We start from the raw sequence: 7,142 nt of genomic DNA on the forward strand, positions 1-7,142 counted from the left end.
CGCCGCCCGCCCTTGCGCCCCGGCGGGGCTGGAGCGCGGCGTTGCTCTGCACCGCGGGGAGAGGGACGCGTGTACCGGCCGGACTTCGCACGTCGCGCCCACGGCCTTATGCACCGCCGTTCCCTCTGCTCAAGCACCGTGCTGGAGCCGCGGGGGTAACTGGAAACCGGCGCTGCGTGAGCCCGGGTGGTGGGGGCACGGCTCAAGCTATTGCCCCGTCCGCTGCCCGTGGCRGCCTGCTCTTGCCCAGGCAGCTTGGTCCCCCCGCTCTGAGCCCGTGGCAGACAGACGTGGGTTTCCTGTGCAGCTGCGGTACCTCGCTCGCCTTGCTCCCATCACACGAGGGGCTGAAGAGCTGCCGGCCTCCTCCTCCCCGGGGGGAGATGTCATTCCAGCGATGGCCTGGGTGGTTATCAGCGTGCAGCACCGCGCTGCAGCGGGGGCCCTCTCACTCGGACGCCCACTTGCAGTGACAAAGGCTTCGCTTCCTTATGCGTGCAACTGCTGCGCCAGGAAGACTGCCTCTAATCTGAATTTGAGAACTCATTATTTCAACAGGTAAATAGTCGGGTTTCACTGGCAGAGGAAAATAAATATAGATATAGGTGAAGTTTGTTTGTTTRTTTGTTTKTTTTTGRCTAGTGGGTAAAGGGAAATCAGTCAGACAAAATACAAGAGCTAAATTGAAATACCAGTGCACACACTCTCAGAACTGAAGGACTACTCTTTTTAAGTTTTGTTTGTTTGTTTGTTTTTGACTAGTGGGTAAAGGGAAATCAGTCAGACAAAATACAAGAGCTAAATTGAAATACCAGTGCACACACTCTCAGAACTGAAGGACTACTCTTTTTAAGTGTTGTGGTCCATCTATGTTAATCTGTTACCATTTCTGCATTGAGAAATAATTCACATCCTTAGATACCAACTAACAGCTACCTTTTTAAGTATCCCAAACCTCATGTTCCTTCTAGAAACAGTAAGGTGGAAAAGGCCTGATATTATTATTCTAATAAACTTTGGAAGTAAGTTTGAGTTAACAATCTTATTWTAAAGCAATTGAGAAGATGAAAATTTAATGCAAACTGATATCCTTAATATGACATGAAAATTTCGAAGTCTGTCTGTGTCACACACTGTAACACTTCTAAGAAAGTACACATCAAAGTCTTATTACTGAAGTATCTAAGCATCTTGCGGGTTTTAATGTACTTGTTTGGACAATGCTCCTGCGAAGGAAGGAGCTTGTGGCACCACCATTTGAGAGAACTTAGAAAGATTGTGATAAGTTGCTTGTCATCACACAGCTCAGGGCTGCCTGAGCACACTTTCAGACTGCAGCCACCAGAACCGCCTGCGGTGGTCTAGGGGTGCATGAGCTGGACAAAGACACAGACACAGGCTCAGCCCAAACACGGGCGTTGTTAAGGATGCAACAGGGTAAGCTCAGGAAAGGGCTTTGGCAAGAAAGGCAAGGTACATATAACTGTGGAGAATAYAATTAAAGCCAATACCTGGGGCTGTACCTCCATCCTTTCTCCATGCTATTTGCAATGTATGTATAATATAAACAACATAAAGAGACAGACAGGAGGTTGAAGAGAAAGGAAAACAATAAAATACCTGAAAGCCAGGGATGATTTCTCTGTAATGGACTGTGTATCTAAGAAACCTAGTAATAGTGCTCATCAGAAAGCTTAATTTACTGGGTTTGGTTTTTATGCACACTGAGGAGTCTCCAAGCAAACTGTCATAAAACTATCTGGTGGATCCCAGCACCCTATTGATGTTGTTTCTCTTCTTCTCCTGYTTCATGTCTCATTGCTCTGTGAAAAGAGAGGTATTATATTTCTTTCTGTCTCTGTTAAGCATGATACTGTTTTCAGTGAAGATCATATCTAAACTTTGATCTACATTTATAATCTGGTCACAAAAATAGAAATTATTTATGTTGGCTCCTTTGACCTGTAAAATGTGTAGCTTTCTGTGGCAGACATTTCTGAGCTGAGATGTTATAACCTTTCTCTGGACTGATCATCACAACAACATCCTGGTGCTCAGGCATCTGGCTCCTGGTGTGGAGCAGTCAGGACATCCAAGGACATTCAAGTGTATTGCAAGTGAAGGAACATGGAATAGTTTCTAGAATATCTTGGAGAGCTTAACATGGGCTACGCTTGAGGAGCCATCAGCAGTCATTCAAAGCCTCAGTGTGTAGCAGTGCTCATACAGTTTATGAACTCCTCTCTTCAGGATCCAGCTGCACTCATTTGCTTTCTTTGTAACATCGCTCATGATATAAAGGTTAATAGGCAACAATTCTCAGGAAATTCACTCTGATCAACCACTAGCCTGGTGGGGATGGACTTGCTGGAGAAACCTGCTCTATCTTAATCAGAAAGGAAGGGATATTTGGGGATTAGAAAAATAAAAAAGCCAGGAGGGATTCAGAAGGTGACCCGTTACAATGATCAAGACACAACRGGACAAACAGTTCCCTCCCCTGACAGGCATCATGTTTCAGAGAACACCAGCATTTTCGCTCCCGATCGCACTTCTCTGGAGAGTGACCGGTCAGTGACAGATTCACTCAGGCTGCAATAAAAGCTCAAGCTTTCCAAGAGTAAAATACATACCTAGTATTGGACAATTTATTCATCTCTTATTACTGTATGTTGGAAAGTAAGACAATAGAAAGATGCAGGAAAAATACCTGCTTTGATTAAAAAAAAAAATAAGGAGTGGAGAAGTTCTCAGGTAATGTTAATTTGAAAGCTCCATTGGCTCTAACACTCCTGATCCCCAGAAGGAGGAGGTTGGCAGCAACATTTAAGGGTGGTCAGCTTCTGGCAATTGCCTGATGGCCTCCAAAAGTTGCACATCCAGATTCTTATCTGGAGTGAGAATAAACTCCTGATTTGTGCCCCCATTCATTCTCTCCTTAAACTGTGAGGTTATTTTACAGGAATGAAAGTTTGAACCTGTCTTTTTTACTAATTATAGTTACAGATTACTGAATAAATCTGTCTCTCCAAAAGGCCTCAAAACTCTTTAAAAAGCTAGATCACTGCTCTGGTATGAAAACACTGATTAAGTCAGGTAATATCTACAGCGTCTCAGAAAGCAGAAACATCTTAGTGACTCGTAAGYGTCAGTTCAGTATTTAGTATATCTAGTTATAGCGAATATTAGGAGTAAATTCTACTCACTAGAATCTGCAACTAAATAGGAGCCAATATAATATTTGAAGCCAGGGCTGCCAAGGTCATGCAGAAGGTKAGGAGCTATATTTTGGGTCAGCTGGAATTGCTCCAGCATCAGTAACTTCCTCTTCAGATACAGCAAGTCCAAATACATCTACCTAAATGCATGTCCCACTGAAGGAGGAAGAGGCAAAGTTCATGGGCAAGTGAGGAGGGGGAACAACACTATCAAAAACAACATTGTAAGTGGCCCACTGCTGCTCCCCAAACCTGGTGAGCAATCCAGCTGGGCTCGCAAACTTTGCACAGCTGAGAATCGAGGGCATGAATGGAAGGTGGGAACAGTGTCAAGTCTACTCTACCAAAGCATCTATTTGAGATGAATAGCTGAGACTTACGGAGTGAGAGCAATAGAACAGTATGCATCCCTTTGCTGCCTAGATTTGTAGCAAACAGCATAACTAACGTAGATACTCAGCTTGAGAGAAAAATAAACAAAATTGAAGAAGATGAAACGTCCATAACCTTCTCTACTTGCTACCTTTTGCTGGCAACTGCTGATAGAAATCTTGCCCACTCTGTACATATTTTTCACTTGCAGCTATTACTGGCAGGAGTTAATTCAAGGTACCTTAATGTTCTGATAGAATTAGCAGCAGCAGGTGGTAATAAATCGACTTGGCAGCTGAGAAGAAAGGCAAGGATGGCTYGGTATTCAGCTAGGCGAGTAGAGCTAGGGGATTGTGGATTACGCTAGAAGGCAGTTGAAGCAGAAGTTTATTCAACCAAGTGTTATGGAAAAATAACAAATATATATATAGAACAAAGGCCAGAGCTGCTCATGTACTGACATCATGTTGGCAACAGGGTGACATGCAACTGATTTGACCCAAGTGCTGTGTTTTCCAAAGAGAGTGTCTTTATAAATAGCTTTTCACTTCCAAATGGCAGAAAGCCTTGGGAGATTTGACAGGCTTTATCTGAGAAAAAGCTGAAGAAGTAAAAAAGGGAAGTCTGAGGCTTGAGAGCTGCTCAGATATTCAAACAGAGCTTTTTAAAAAAACGTTTCCATGAAATCGCTAGTGTTTGTTATTTGTACTTGGAGGTTCTCAAATAGATGCTTATCATCCCTTTGAATTAGTTATGCATATATACTACTGTACATAAAGAATAGCTAATTGGAAAAAAAAACTGCTGTCTTCTGGTACAGACACAAAGGCAGTCCTATAAGGGAAGAGCAATATTTGAACTTTAGACTCACTTTCATTTAAATTTGCTGCAAGCTGTTATAGGGYGTTATTCAGAACGGGTAGCTGACATCCTTCATTGGAGTTAAGCTTGTRCTTCTCAGGAATATTACTGTGGATGAGAATATACATCTGATTCTACTGGCACTGAGCAGAAGGTCTTAATGTTGTTTCTTTTCTGAAATCATGATGCAAAGGAGTTCTCCCTCTTGTGGAGTAAAATGTAACTCCAGTGGAAATATTACGTTTTGCTTACATGACTGCGTGCTCACTGAACTAGACAGGATGTAAAAGCTAAGATGCCATGAGAAAGGTTAATTTAATTTTCAGCTTTCCTTATATGATGGCGCAGTAGGGCAAGTGCAATGGTTAATCAGAAATAAAGTAATATCATCATAGCAAGGATACTGTAATGCAAAGGCATACTTACAACTGTGTCATTACATCCAGGCTCTAAAATTCTTTTGTGCAATTGTATCTAAACGATCAGGCACCTTGTTCAAAAGTTTAGAAGAGAGTCTAACAAACATTGTTAGACCAATGATGTCCATGACAGTCAAGTGTCCTGTCTTCTATTTCTAAACAACTGCACCTCCTTTCTAAGAAGGACGGATATATTACAGTTTCAAAACAGTATGTATTTCCTCCTTGATTCTAGTTTCTATATGTGAGTAGTCTTCTTAAAAAGCCTCCCCACCAATATTTTTTTCCAGATTAAGATCTCTTCTCTGCACCTCCCTCTCAGCAGGTATGGCTCACAGTTGTTTTGGGCTCTGTGAAATGGGTGTTTTTCAACACATATTGCTGAAATAATCTTTGTTATGTTTGCACTCTTAAGTGTATTCAGTTCAGCCAGTTGACACAAGGCATATTATAGGTGACCAGCTCTTTAGACACCTACTAGCTTCTGCTGTATGTTTTGCTGGGTTGTGGCATCTGCTGTATATTTTGCTGGGTTGGAGCGTGCACCAACTAATTCTCTTTTATTTTGTCTGTTAGGACAGGATCGATTGTCTGTTTCAAAGCCACAGCTGTGTAAACTCCCTGGAGTCTAGTACTCTCATTTGTAGGTAGGTAATAAATAGACATTCTAATTTTTGTAGGTAAGAGACATTTTAATAGCCTACTTGCTTTTCGCGTGCTTCAGTGACATCCATTAGATTAAATGTGTGTTTCTAAATAAGCACTTCCAAATCCTTGTGGTTCTGATCAGTTTAAAGCTGCTAACTGGCACATAAAGCAATTCCAGAAGTTGGTCTCCCCGATTGTCCAGCGTCTTGTTTAGTTTTGCATTTTGATTTACCTCATTTATTCTCACATTGACCTGTCTTCTTTAATTTTAGAGCCTTTGTGATCCTTGCAAGATTAAAGCGCTTCACATAGATGCTTTGAGGCCATTCTTAAAGCTCAAAAAATTAATCCTGCAGAAGAAATGGCAAGATTTACAAAACCTGAGAACTTATCAGCTACAGAACAGGAATGAAGCAGATCTAGTATGACAAATATAGAGATTGTGGAATAATACTTCTAAAGTTTCTGTTATACAATGAAGATACATTTCAAGATGTATTCAGGAAGAATCTTTACTTTCAGCATGGAGTTGCACATCTACCAAACCCACTTTCTCCTGTAACAGTGCTGTAACCTGGCCAAGTGTCAGGTCAGGTGTGTGCTTGGCCCTTTCACATTTTGATATCCTTCTTCCACCTAAAGTGCAAAGGAATTTCTTCAGCTCTGTAGCCACAGAGCACACAGCTCCTTTCAGCTCCTCAGGCTCACCCCAAGATYGGACAGTTCGTTCAGGTTCTCTGTGGCTGACAGATAGTCTTTACCCATCAACATCAACCTACGTTTTTCTTTGTTTACACAGAAGTGGGATCTGGTACCGATACCTCTTCTCCCATTTCTATTCAAAGAACTGTGATTACTTATAAAGAGCAGGAATCTTGTATCTTTTTGATTCCTAAAGAAGAGCTAATACTACTCCCTAGTAATACACCAGCTTTTGCCTCCTGAAAGGCTCTACACCAACTTCTCGCATGGGCTGTTCTCCTTGGCTGCTCCTGCCACCCCTGTTGCGCGTTTCAGTGCACTCTGCACTTCCAAGGCCCTCATCAAGCCACATCTGCCAAAGACGAAACTTTATTCTACAAACCTTTTAGTGTCACAGTATAGGACTTCACCTTCAACTGTCAGCCTTCTATAACAGAGGTTGAAAACTGTTATAAGAGATGTTTCTTGGAACAACCAAACTGTACCACTCATAATCTTTCCCACATTGTTCCTCCCCTTATGTTACCCATTCTCCCCTTCTACCGTGAAGATGCCAGCTGACACACTAGGTGTTTGACTAGATGTCAAACAGCCTTCTTCTAATAATTTACTGTGTAATGACAAGTTACTGTCTTAGATACAAAGACCTACTCTGAAAAAGTATTTAAGCGTCTGGCTGTATAGTCAGGAATCGGCAAATAATATAGAAAGATTTTCTTAGTACAAGAAAGAATTTAGCTAAATAATTGCTCATGACTCTACTGCAAAAGAGTCCCACCTAAAGCAAGCAGCAATTTTTCCTCCCATAAGTGCTTCTTTTGTTATGTTATAGAAAACATAAACAAGAGTAGTCTCTTACTGCTCTCTTGACAGTATTTAAACCAAATGATGAGATACATAATAGGACAGATTCGACTTGCAA

The sequence above is a fragment of the Rhea americana genome, unplaced genomic scaffold (genome assembly GCF_003343005.1).
Source record: "Rhea americana isolate MKP2758 unplaced genomic scaffold, rheAme1 scaffold_0, whole genome shotgun sequence".
Lineage (NCBI taxonomy): Eukaryota > Metazoa > Chordata > Aves > Rheiformes > Rheidae > Rhea > Rhea americana.